Below are 13,979 nucleotides of genomic sequence, written 5' to 3' on the forward strand. Positions count from 1 at the left end.
AGATCAAAAGGGAATGTACCTTTTTATTTCCCAATAAACAAAGACATTAAACTTTAGTTTTAAATTTTTAAAAAATGTGGCCTTGCTTTTAGCCCTGGTATAATCCATTAGTAGCTAGCAATCCATTTTTTAAAAAAAAAAAAATCTTTAAATTCTTTATTAGTTAAGGAATTACAAATGTGTCCTCATTCCCCCCCATTAGCCCCCATCCTCCCTCCCCCCCCCACTCATGCTCTCATCCCCCTGTTGTCCATGTCCATTGGTTTGGCTTATATGCATGCATACAAGTCCTTTGGTTGATCTCTAACCAATCCATTTTTAACGTGTCTTTTTCATATTCATATATATATATATATATATATATATATATATGAAAAAGACACTTTAAAAAAACATACATATATATATATTACAGAGAGGAAGGGAGAGGGAGAGATAGATAGAAACATCAATGATGATAGAGAATAATCTGTCAGCCACCTCGCACACATCCCCAACCAAGGATCGAGCCCGCAACCCTTGCATCTGCCCTGACCAGGAATCGAACCGTGACCTCCTAGTTCATAGGTCGATGCTCAACCAGTGAGCCACACTGGCAGGCTAAAGTGTCTTTTTCAATCCCAAACTTATTCCTTTTAATTCTGAGAACAAAGCATACAAATTGATATTCCTTCTCATTAAGACAAAACTCTTCCAAAAAGCAAATAATCCTTGGTTGTAAAGGCCAAATACATCGTTCTGGTGTAAACCCATGGTGGACATAGCCACAAAGAATGCGTCAGGTTCTATATTACGTGTTGGCTGATTTCAAGAAAAGCATGTCCCTCAGCAGTCACTTCCGCAGAGATGACATGCACACAAGATCATCATTGCCAGTTTTCAGTTTAGATGTGATCTGGGAGTTAACAAAGACCTCCATGTGGGCTTTCATTACAGGATGGGGAAGGTCTCCCCAGCTGTGAACTGCTTTCCCAAGTGCCATTGCTGTCTCTATCAGGCCCACACTGCTTTGAGCCCCTTGGTTTTGCACAGTGCTCACTTTGGCTCATTCCAGGGCCCTTAAGGGGTATGAACTAACTCCCATTTTGAGATGTTGGTTTACTTAGCTACATAGGTTTTTTAGCACAGTATTCTCTAAAAAATATTTTCAAGTACATTTTTAAACAATAAAAATCCCCGCCCCACCAAGAAAACCTTACAATACCTGAAAAAGATCAGAGCTGTCTGATTGAAACCAAGCAGGGGTTTCTCCCCTAAAACGTTATTCATCTCTGCCCAGCCAACGTGGCTCAGTGGTTGAGCATCGACCTATGAACCAGGAGGTCATGGTTCAATTCTGGTCAGAGCACATGCCCTGACTGGTTTTGCAGTGTGCAGGAGGCAATTGATCAATGATTCTCTCTCATCATTGATATTTCTCTCTCTCTTCCTCTCTGGAATCAATAAGAATATTTTAAAAAACAAAAAACAAAACACTTACTTATCTCTATTCCCAAGCCAAGTGGGCCTCTGAATCATTTTAGAGAACTTGTAAGTTCAAAACCAGAGGCAACAAACCAACCAACCACGGGCTTCTACCAAATGAAATTCACCAAGTGAATTTGGTTCACTGAAAAAAGAACAGAGAGCAGCCATCAAAGTTCCCAGATGCGTACTTGGAGCGCTCTCTGGCAATGTCACTTAAAAAAAAAGTCATAAAACTTCAATTGTTCCATTTATCTTCCTGGCGCTGGTAAGGAAGCCAGCAGCATGTTGGCTTTGCATATGCCTGCGTCCAGTTCGGCAGAGGCTTCATATCATTGAGTACGTTTATGGGCTAATTAGCAGGTCTTATCCTGTTCTGAATGTTAGAGGACAGTTCTGTCCTGTCCCATTGGCATGAGTGACTCCACAGTAGTTTTATTTGGAACACAGAGGAATACTAAAAAAAAACATCTTCGTTTTATACTCGTGGGAGCCTAGAATTTAGACAGAGGTAGGCTATCCCAGAAGGCAGCACTGTATTCCCGCAGTACCCAGTCCCTTACGGGGTCACCCGCCTTATTCCCTGCTTCTTCTAGAAAGAAATGGTAATGCAGCCAGTTCCTCTAGTTCCTGATCGCACAGTAAGTAACTTATCCTAATCATGCAGAAACTTGGACATCACACTGTGGCACATTTGTAACAACACATATTGCCTGTCATTATTAACATGGTATGCGCCGTTTTCATTCTATTATACTTCAGAATGTAAGGCCGGATCACAAGGGAAGGAAGCACAGTCTAATATACAAACTAAGTAGGGGATCGCACAAACTACAATGCTCTGGGATTTTCCTTGGGTACCAAGATAGAACGTGACACTCTTGACTTTGCATGGTCCTTTTGGTTATCTCAGAGGATTGTAAAGCCATGATCATCCTTAATGTATATGTAAGAACTTAAGAACATGGAGACCATTGAGTCCACATGATTGGAAACCTCTGCTGTTTTAAGACAACCAATCTTCAGTTGTCACACTGGTTTGGGTTGTTTGCCCAGCCCGTTTTCTTGATTAGCTACTTTTTTGCCACCACAAACATGCGTTGGCAGCATGTAGAAATAAGTGGTTCATAACATGGTTTGCAGACAGTCATTTCTGCTCCTAACCAGACTTTCTTGGAATTCACCTTGTATGTGAGATGTTAGCAATCCCAAGATGGTTGAGGTCCAGTGTTTCCTAGTCACAGAAAATGGAGCAATGCAAAGCTTTCTCTTTACTCCTCTTTCGCCCCAAGAAAGTGTGCTCATTTTGTATTTTAGGTCTCCGAATACTATTCAGAAAACTTAATTTATGTCTGTGCTCTGTGACTCATATTGTTTTCAGTTAATATCGTCTGTTCTTGTCCTAATTTTTATTGTCTATTCAATTTTTGGAAATCAGTTCTAAATTATTAGCATCGTAAACTTAAATGATGGCTTTTGGCTGAAAGAGGCGCAGCATCTGTGGGAAACCTACAAAGATTATGAAATCATCTTACCACCCAGCAGAGAGAGAAGGGTGGCAAGATCTCCCAGGAAAACCTAGCGTTGTGGTGCCAGGACAGGAACGGTACATCCCAAACTGGCTGGTGTGTCCCGTACCCCTCTCCTCTTCAAGTCAAATGATCACTTCACAGAGAAAAACTAGAAAGACTGGTACCTGACAGGATAACACTCTAAAAAATGAGGGTTCCCATGATTTCTCTAAGGCAGCTTAACCACCATCTAGCAAACAGAAGCTCAAGGACCCCAAATGTGGCCATGAAACATCACTTAAGTAAAGCTGGAATGAAATTGGCATACAACAAGTGTCCTTGTCATTCTCCCAGGGTTCTTTCACCTGGTGTGTATTGTGACTGAAGGACGCAGTGTGTCCTGGGTCAGCTCTCCAAAAGAGGATGAAAATCTCATTTTTGTATAAACCCTCAATTGACTTTTTGTAATGGGAAGTCTATCCTAGATTTATTTTCTTAGTCGGAAACTCTCTATAATATAAAATGCATGCACAGAGGGAAAAGGGAGTCTTTTTAGGCATTAGCTCCCTTTTCCTTTTTTAAAAACAAAACTCTGCATGCCAAACTGTAAATGAAGCTTTGAAAGCCCTAATATCCCTCTTTGAAACCTCAGTTGCCAAGGGTGGCATTGGCAAGAATAAATCTTTATTTCACATACATGCCCAGCCAGGTTTCCTCTCAATTGCTGGTAGCATCTGGTATCCCTCTGTAGTCTATTTGAGATCCATAATTATTTCTTTACCATGTTCATTATTACAAATGTCTCTTTTCCACTATCCTGCTTCATCTAGATTTTTCTTTCTTTGCTGTTGACACACCATTGTAAGAAAAATAAATACGACAATTCCTAAGTCTGTGTTGAGATCTCTGCCTCACAAGAAGTAATGGTCTAACCAAGAGATTCTAATACCAAATGTAAGATCATTGCTTTTCTTAGAAACCATCAACCTCTTGTTCTATCTTCACTGTTCCATGCGGACCCAAGGCCCCTTTCTCCAAGGGTCATATTTGCCTTTCAATATTGCAGGGGAATAATTTTTGACACTGCCAATAATTTGGAAAAGGACCACCCATTCTTAAGTTGCTTTACTGCCATGTTTTATCTTCCTGTTGGCAGGGAAGCCAAATTTTCAAACCAACATCCCACTTAGGCCTGGGAAGATATTAAGCTATAAATGTATCTGCCAACTCCTGACTCCTGCATATAAAAAAGTTCCTTTAACCAACATGTGTTGCAACAGTGCCAACATTCAAGCTTGAGCAAGAAAGAAGCCCCTTAAACATGAAGCACCTCGGGAATCATCAGTAGCCTCTTACTAAGCTGTAAGAGGATTCTAAATTCAACTCTAAGGTCAAAGGAAATACATTAAAAGTTGATATGTACATGCAGGTGCCTTTAGCTATAATAGTAATAAAATATAAATTTTAGGGTGGAAAAATATCAGATCTCACTGTGCCTGAGATGAGGTTTATAGGATCCTGCCCAACATCTATGGATTCTTATTCTTCTTCTTCGTGTGTGTGTGTGTGCGCACACACACACACACACACACATTTGTTTTATTTTGTTTTGTTTTGTTTGTTTGTTGTTTTTTGGGTTATTCGTCCTAATGACCTAGTGAGCCCCAGTATTCTGGTGTATTCTGGGAACTTTGGATGCATCACTTCTTGAGCAGTGGTCTGGGAGCTGTGCCCGCCAGTGTTCAGTGACTCTCCCCTTCTCATGACCTGTAATTCAATTGGGACAAGTGCCTGGCACACGTTAAAGAGCAAGAGCTACGATCCTATCTCCTCCCAGCTAGAACGCAGCACTTTGAGGGCAGGGTCCTCCTTTGCACACAGTACCCTCCCCGGTGCCTACAACAGAGCTTGGCACACACAACAGGAGTTCCGTGTCCGTGGACTGAACGAATGAGAGAAGACTTTAGGACTTCAAGTGCTTCTCTGCAGGGGGCCATCTGTCACTATGGGAAGAGTTCTGAGAAGGAGCAGAATAAGGGGCCAGAGTGAACGGAACAGACTTAGCTGAGAAGATAACCCTTAAACTTGACCTTGAAGGGAGAATAAGATTTCAGTAAGTGGAAGGCTCTCCACAGAATGGGAGTGGGTCGGGGGTAAGAGCCAGGGCCAGGAGGAAAAGGGGACCTGCAGGAAGAGCCTCTCTCTTTACCTTCTTCACAACCTGCCACCACATGTCGGGTGTTGACATCTTGGCGCACCACCTGTGGCCTGCCTCTCTGGCTCCGCTATGCCCATGCGCGTTTGCGGCTGCTTCCCTGGACCACTTCTTGGAAGCCAGATACCAATCCTCTTTGCAACTCCATCTCCTAGGCAAGCAAAGAGGGATGTGCAGTCCTTCAGCCCTCCCCCAGAAATCTCTCCTGTGTGCCTCCCCTTGCTCCCCTCAGAACTCTCTCTCTGTCTTCCCTCTCTCCGGACACCAGCATCACCTGATCAACAGGCTTGAAGTTTTGTGAAAGAAAGAAGAGGGTTCCAGTACCTGTGCTTTCCTCCCCCAAGACAGACTTCTAAGAGGTCCCAGTAGCCTTTGCATACCTGAGAGAAGGGAAACTTTAGGGGGGAAACATAAATATTTCAATAAATTAAGCTTTCTCCATTCCTGACAGTGCCTCTCTGACACCCTTCTGCTCTCCTAAAGCACTGTGAGTATAAATAAATGGATGTAAAAACTGTCCACATAAAAGGAGTTGGAAATCAACCCCTGACACTGCTGTCAAACACGACCTGCATTCTCTGGGGAACTTAGGATCTCACAGAAAACGCTGCCGCCCTGCCGGGACCTTTCTTGTCCGTGACCTTGTTAATGAAACACTACAACAGGGGAGTGGGACTCCATGTGACTACGATAATTGAATTGAGGAAAATACAAACTGAAGGGAAGCAAAGGGATTTGATTTCCTGGGAGAGTCATCCAAAGAGAGTGACGATTTGCCTGTTTCAGAGATGAGATTAAATAACTCTGAAAATGAGGTGGCACATGGAAACGCAACACCCCCGCTCCCTCTGCAGCCTGCGGTTTGGTCTCCGGAGACTTCCCAGTGGCCTAGAAAGGAATACATTGTGCATGTGTTGCAACAGCGCCAAGCTGAATAAAAGGAATATTGCCCACAGATGGTAATTAATGGATTTCAGAACCAAAGTATAAATAATTCTCCTTCACTGAAGTCAATGTCACTCCCCTCCTTTTTCTTCCTTCCAGCTTGGGGAAGCTGCCACAATTTTTTTTAGAAAAAAACCACAATTAGCTGAAGTGCTTGAAGACTAGAGTAGTGTGGCTACCTCGACATTAGCTAGAGAATGCAATATATATAAGACCGCTCTATAAAAAGCCGAGAATGCTTTATAAAATCATAAGACCCGCTGAGCCTATTTTCCTGCCTCAGTAATTAATAAAATTGAATTCCTTTTTAATTATAAGGAGTATTATACAATAGGTATATTATATAATATGTTTTAACCTGCCTTCAACTCTTCCATATAAGCATCTGATGGTGGACTTTTATGAATCTCAATAGGGAAGCTTGGGCTGTGTGGCTCAGTGGTTGAGCATCAACCTATGAACCAGGAGGTCACAGTTCGATTCCCACTCAAGGGCACAGACCAGGGTTGCGGGTTCCGTCTCCAGTGTGGAGCATGCAGGAGGCAGCCGATCAATGATTCTCTCTCATCATTGATGTTTCTATCTCTCTCTCCCTTTCCCTTCCTCTCTGAAATTGATAAAAATATATTTTTTCAAAATAAATCTCAATAGGGAAGAAGTGTGAAGGGAAACAGAACTTTCCTGACATCCCTCCAGTGTCAGCGTGAAAGTGCCTGCCCACTTCGATGAACGAGTCAGGGCCCATGCAGCATCCCTGATGCTTAGAAGTAGCTGCTGTGGTTCTAGGACTCATGGTCCATGTGGCCGGGTCCTTTCCAGGCTCCCCCTACCAATGTCTCAGAACGAGGAGCAGCAGAGATGTCAGCTTAACAGAATCCTGCTAAGAGAGGTGGTGGGGGTAAGCTCTGACTGAACAAACACTTGCATTGCATTTCCCTCCCTGGCTTGCAGCCTGGTTTGGATCATGCTTGCCATAGTTGTTAACAACACCAGACTGGGTCACCTTAAATAGATGGATACCTCGCCTGACCTGGGTACAGCTAAGGTGACAGAGGGTCTGCTTATTTTATTTTAAAATGACGCAAGTTCTGTTTGCTGTCTCTGGTCATGTTGCTTAGAAACCTCATAATTCTGACTTGAATCCAAGTTACAAATGGAACATTTGGAAAACTATGGAAAGATGTTCTTGGAACTCCGTCATCATTCAGGGGACTTTTTTTCATGTTAGCCCTGTGTATCTCTCCATATATGCGTCTAACTTAATAGGTATAACTTAAAACGGTTGCTTTTGGCTTGTTACTCTGTATATCATAAAGGAGGAGACATTGTCTTCTTTCCCCCAAGTCTCTGCCTGGTGTGATAAGAGGGACGCTTCCACTAAATTGGTGGAGTTGGAAAGAAACCTTTCACCTTTCTTTCCTCCATGCATTCTCCCTAGGGAGGAAGAGTGCCCAAAACTAGGGGCAGACCTCCCCCTATCAGCAAAGGTCAGTATGTCAGCAACCACTGCCCACATGTGGTCTCTCTCTCTCTCTCTCTCTCTCTCTCTCTCTCTCTCTCTCTCACTGGAGCTGCCTCTGCCCCCCTCCTCCACTCTGTAAGCCTGCTGGGGAAGGGCCTGTCATGCAGGTAGAGGCCTGGGCTTGGCCAGCTGCTTGGCCAGGTCTGGGTGGGTAAATGCAATGCAAGGCACAAGGACTTTGAGAAAGGTCCCTTGGGCCCTGGTCCAAGCTACGTTCTCCAGCCCAGCTTTCCCAGGAAACAGCTGCTACTTTGGTGTCTGATTCCTACATCTATTTCTCCGTCTGTCCAGAAATTGAGAAAAGAGGTGATTCAGTCAAGCTCCAACAGATTGGCAGAATGAAATCACAGAATCGGAGCCCCTGTATACCTGCGAGGACTCTTAGCGATCACGCTGAATAATTTACTCACGTGTGTGAGCAGATGAAAACCTGCAGGCATCAAGCTGCTGTAGTTACTTGGATAGTTAGTGACCAAGATGAGAGGAGAAATGGGCTCTCTGACTTTTCAGGCAGGCTCCGCGGGCATCCACGTTGCCAGAATGGTTACCCACAAACCCTTCTCGTGGAAATCCAGCTAAGCACTTAGATAGACTCATACCTCAATTAAAGAGCTCTGTAATTAACCACTTTCTGGACCAGACCCTCCATTGCTATTCAAACTCAGCATGAAGAATTTTCTTGAAGAATCAAAGAAAGAAGACCTAAATATAACTGTTAAGTGATATCAGGCAGAAAATTGATTCTCTTCCAATCAGAAAAAAAGAAGCAAATATCATTAACATCTATAGTTAAGAAAAAACAGGCAGTTGAGTTAAAATTTATGAGGCATAGAATATAGGAAGAATGTAGCATTCCTTATCATTTTTATGTTGCTTTTTAAAGAAACAATTGTTTGAAATGAAAAAAACAAAAAGGATATTCAGGGTCAAAACAAGATGTCATATAAATTCTTCTACTATATATTTACTTTTTATGAACTATTGATGTATTTTAATCTATTTTAAAATACCTTCAATGAGGAAGATGTCACAGAATAAATTTATATTACACATTTTAAAAATTCTATAAGCTTTCATAGGTATGAGATGGCAACATGGTTCCTCTTTCACATCTGGCCAAAGAAAGGGTAGATGTCCTTCTCCAACTATGAAACAAAATTTCTTCTCCTCAATTTGATTGGGGCAGTTTAGGCCATGGGCTTTCTATTAATATTGTTACTGTGTGCTAAATGAGACAAGGAGTATGGGATTACTAATATGGATTAGACCTTTTAGTATGTTTCCCTGGGAACAGAGGCCAATTCCCAAACTGTATGGCTGTAGACACAATGGCCAATAAATGTCGGTATATCAGCTGTAATGTTCTCAACATCAACCCCTTGTCAAGCTAAGTCCCATTAATATTTCAAGTCTCAGTTTAAAATCACCCAATTAATTCATTCAGGACACATTTGTTGAGTCCCAGACATGAAGGTAGGCACTAGGTTTACAGCAGAGAACAAAATAGGCAGGATTCCTGCTCCTGTGGAGTTTCTGGCTTAGTGAGAGGGACAGAAATAAAGAAACACATAATTACAATGTGTGTTAGGTTCGCTATGGGACAATAGGTTACTATGAGAATGGGGCCAAAATTAAGATTTGGTGTTAGAAAGGGCCATCTTGACAAAATGCAGTTCGGCTCAGACCTGAGATGAGTCACCAATCGCCAGGCAATGGACAAAAGAAACAGCCAATAGAAACACATGGAAGAAACAGCCCAAGGTCACCGACAGAGTCTTGTCTCTTTTCACTTCACCAATCTTTTCCTTCTTGATTTTTCCTTCCCAAATGATGTCAACATCTGGGGAGACTTGTACTATAATATAAAGCATTTTAACCTATGCATTACCCATGTAAAGGCATCCCTTCCAGCAGATGGAAGGGGGGAGTAGAGAGGGAAAGTCAAGGATGGTAAGCATAGGCACAGCCAGTGGCCCATTGATATAGGGAAGGCTTGAAATACTGACTCATCATTTACATTTATAAAAAGATAAACTTCAGGCTTAGGGTAAACCAGGCACAAGCTTTGGCTTTCTGTCCCTTTCAAGCCCCAGTGAAGTAGAAATGCAGCTGTACTAAGATAAAGAAAATCAGCACAAGGGATTAAAGGACAACAGGGGAAGGAAAAGAACCTGTCCCTGGACTTCAGGCCGTTTGATACCAGGCTAATAATATAACATTTCAGTTGTTCTTAAGAGAACACTGTATAGACTCTATTAACAGAAGTTTCTCTGCTTTCCTTTCTTTTTAATTTACTGAATTTATGATTGTGTATTAACCCTAGTGTATTTATTTTATTTATTTTTTGTTTAAATTTATTGGGGTGGCATTGGTAATAAGATTATATAGATTTCAAGTGTACATTTCTATGAGACATCAGCAGTAGTTTGTATTGTGTGCTCACAACACAAAGTCAAATCTTCTTCTGTCATCATACACTGAGTGGCCAGATTATTATGACCATCCCATCAGTACTTCCTTGGGCCACCTTTTGCCTTCAATACTGCGGCAATTCTTCTTGGCATTGACTCCACGAGATGTTGAAAGGTGATGCAAGGAATCTGACACCATGCCTGACGAATAGCACTGTCCAGTTCTGTGAGATTTGATGGTTGTGGAACCAGCTACCTGATGGCTCTTTTAACTTCGTCCCACAGATGCTCAATTGGATTGAGATCTGGTGATTGTGGGGGCCACCTATGCAAGGTAAAGTCTCCCTCATGTTCTTGAAACCACTCCTGCACAATACGAGCACCATGGCATGGTGCATTATCTTGTTGGAAGAAGCCATCTCCATTGGGATACGCCATCAGCATGATAGGATGAACTTGATCAGCAACGATACTTAGGTATGTTGTGCTATTCAGACGTTTATAATGATCTGGCCCTCTAGCAACTTCAGTGGAAATTATAGCTAATTTGCCTACAAACGTCAGGTGGTCATAATAATCTGGCCACTGAGTGTATATTTAACACCTTTTACCTTTTATTACTCCCCACCCCTCTTTTCTCTGCTCACCACCCTACAATTGTCTGTGTTTATGAGTTTTTGTTTCTCTTATTTGTTCATTTGTTGCCTTCAGTTTTATAGCCTACATATAAGTGAAATCATATGTTTCTTAACTTTTTCTGACATTTCATTTCACGTGATATTCCCAAGGCCCATCCATGTTGTGGCAAATGGCTGAGTAGTATTCCATTCTATAGATGCACCACATCTTCTTTACCCAATCATCTATGGAAGGATGCTTTGGTTGTTTCCATGTCTTTCATCTTCTCTTATGGCTGAGTAGTATTCCATTCTATAGATGCACCACATCTTCTTTACCCGATCATCTATCGAAGGACGCTTTGGTTGTTTCCATGTCTTTCATCTTCTCTTATGGCTGAGTAGTATTCCATTCTATAGATGCACCACATCTTCTTTACCCGATCATCTATCGAAGGACGCTTTGGTTGTTTCCATGTCTTGGCCACTGTGAATAATGCTGCTCTGCTTTCTGTCAAATAAAAGCAATCAGTGAGCAGAGTAGCCTTTTCAATTATTCCTTCTATTTCAATGCAGTAACTGCCCAGACCCAAAGCCAGAGAGGAACAACCTCCTAATACTTCTTGTGTTACACCATCGTAACAGACTGTTACATATTTCTAAAGTAGAGGGAACCAGAGGGATTTCCTAGACTTCCAAAGTGTTTGAATATCTTGGTAGCTTTATTTGAAATTTAAATATTTGAAATCACATGCTGTAATCCACAGTATTATGCAAAAAAAAATGTTTTAAAAATAACATAGTCTAAGTAGAGTGGCAGAAATTCAGTGCACAGCGGAGCCTGATCACTGAAAGACTGGTGTTGTTTAGAGGGAGCTTGAGAAATTCTCCAAGGATGGCAATTGGGTTTGCTCCTCACCTACCTGGCAACAAGATTCAGGGAGTTTAGGATGAGTCACACATTTGGCAAAGCTCTGAGATAAATTTAGAAGTGCCATCCATGGAAAATCTGAGAAAAGCAAGGCCTTCCAGCAGGGAAGCTCAGCTGTCTACGCTCTCTGTTTTCCCTAGGATGGTCTCAGTTTCAAGTTCCTGCCATTTTCAATTTAAACTGAGCATAGTACAGTTGCTTTCAGAATTGTCAGCAAACAGAGTCAACAGAGGATTAGATTTATAACCCAAAGGGGTGGGGGTGAGAATGGGCAAAGTCTATGTTATACAGTTAGTGCTACCAGATATTTCATGCATCAAAATATCCAGATGGTAACGCAGCAGGAAAGGTCTAAGCTTCATGTGCATGGAAGTTATCCAACTCAGGTCTTGGTAAAAAATTCAGATTTAGGCTCTGACAACCTGGGATTCAACCCAAGCTCTAGTAATTTTCTAGCTTTCAATCACAGAAATAAAGATAATGCCTATTACAGAGGGTTAATTTGAGAGTCATTTGAGACAGTGTGAACATTTGTAGAACATGGTATATACAAAGTGTCCTACTCCATTCCCACTTCCGGTTTCTGGGTCATATCCTTTCCACCACCTCTAGCTTTTTGTTCTGTTAAAAATTCCTGACATGCATAGAGAATGCCATGTGCAGATGGAGGCACAGATCTGGGTCTCTGAGACCAGGAATGCCAAGGACTGCTGGCCCCCACCAGCAGTTGGGAGAGAGGCATGGAACAGATATTTTTTCTCAGAGCTTCTAGAAGAAACCAACTCTGCTGACACTTTGATTTCAGACATCTGGCCTCCACAACTGTGAGAGAATAAATTCCTGTTGTTTTAAGTCAGTAAATGTGTGGTCATTTGTTACAGCAGCCATAGGAATCTAATATACCCTTTCATCTGAAAGCTGATCATTCAAATTCCTTAGCACTCAGAACCTCATTTCTAGGAACACACCCAAAGAAACTTCTGCACATAAACACCTTATTCATAAAATGATGTACTTTTTGTGGTTTTGTGGTTTTTTCGGTTTGTTGGGGTTTTTTTTTAATTGATTTCAGAGAGGAAGGGAGAGAGAGATACAAACATCAACGGTAAGAGAGAATCATTGATCAGCAGCCTCCTGCATGTCCCCTACTGGGGATCGAGCCTGCAACCCAGGCAAGTGCCCTTGACTGGAATCGAACCCGGGACCCTTCCGACTGCAGGCCGATGTTCTAGCCACTGAGCCAAACCGGCTAGGGCGAAAAATGATGTACTTCGTTCACAAAATAGTGCAACTTGTTCCACCACAGTTTAGATAATGTGACACAGTCAGAAAATGAAATATTTATATAGCAATGAAAATGAATGATTTACAACTACATGCATCAGCATGGAGAAATCTTGGGAATCTAATGTTGAGTGAAAAAATAAGTCCCAGAAAACTATATACAGTACAATTTTATTTTTTATAGAACACAAATACTAGCAAGATTAAGCAAAAGATTAAGCAAACATATATCTGCAATAAAGCAGTTTCTTAAAAAAAACAACTAAATATGTGTTTACCATATGATTAAGCAGTTTCACTTTTAGGCAGTTATCCCAAAGGAATTAAAACTAAGGTTCACACCAAGCCTCTCTACATGAATGCTCAGCTTTATTTGTAATGGCCAAAACCCAGAAACAAATCCAATGCCTCCAACGATGAACAAGTTCAACTGTGCTGCATTTCTACCATGAACTCCTACTCAGCAATAAAATAAACAAACTGATAAATATAGGAACTTGGATAAATCTCATTATGCTGTGTGGAAAAAAGCAAATCTCAAAAGTATGCATACTGCATGATTCCATTAATATAGTATTCTTAAAATGACAAAGTAATGGAGATGGAAAACAGATTAGTGGTGACCAACAGTTAGAACAGAGTCAGAAGGGAGGAAAAGGACTGTTACGGATGGCATGAGGGGTTGGAACTATTCTGTATCTTGAAGAGTGGCCACATAAATCTACACGTGTAGTAAAATTGCAGAGAACTAAATATATATGCACACAAATAAGTGCATGTAGAACTAGTGAAATCTGAATAAAGTTGATGGATTATATTCATGTTTAAAAAATAATGGATTTTCTCTTTCTTCTGTAACCTCAGATTCTCCATTGATTCATTGCTTTATTTGTTCATTCAACAAATATTTTGCTGAATATGCTGCATACCAGCCACTACGTCATTGAAGTAATTCACCAAAGTTGTGAGCTACGCTACAATGGGAAAATGTCCAATGCCTTGAGAATGTAAAACAGGGAACCCTCACTTTTTCTAAAAAAATACATTTTTTAATTGATTTTTTTACAGGGAGGAAGGGA

This window comes from Myotis myotis, unplaced genomic scaffold (assembly GCF_014108235.1).
Source record: "Myotis myotis isolate mMyoMyo1 unplaced genomic scaffold, mMyoMyo1.p scaffold_m19_p_1, whole genome shotgun sequence".
In the NCBI taxonomy this organism is placed as follows: domain Eukaryota; kingdom Metazoa; phylum Chordata; class Mammalia; order Chiroptera; family Vespertilionidae; genus Myotis; species Myotis myotis.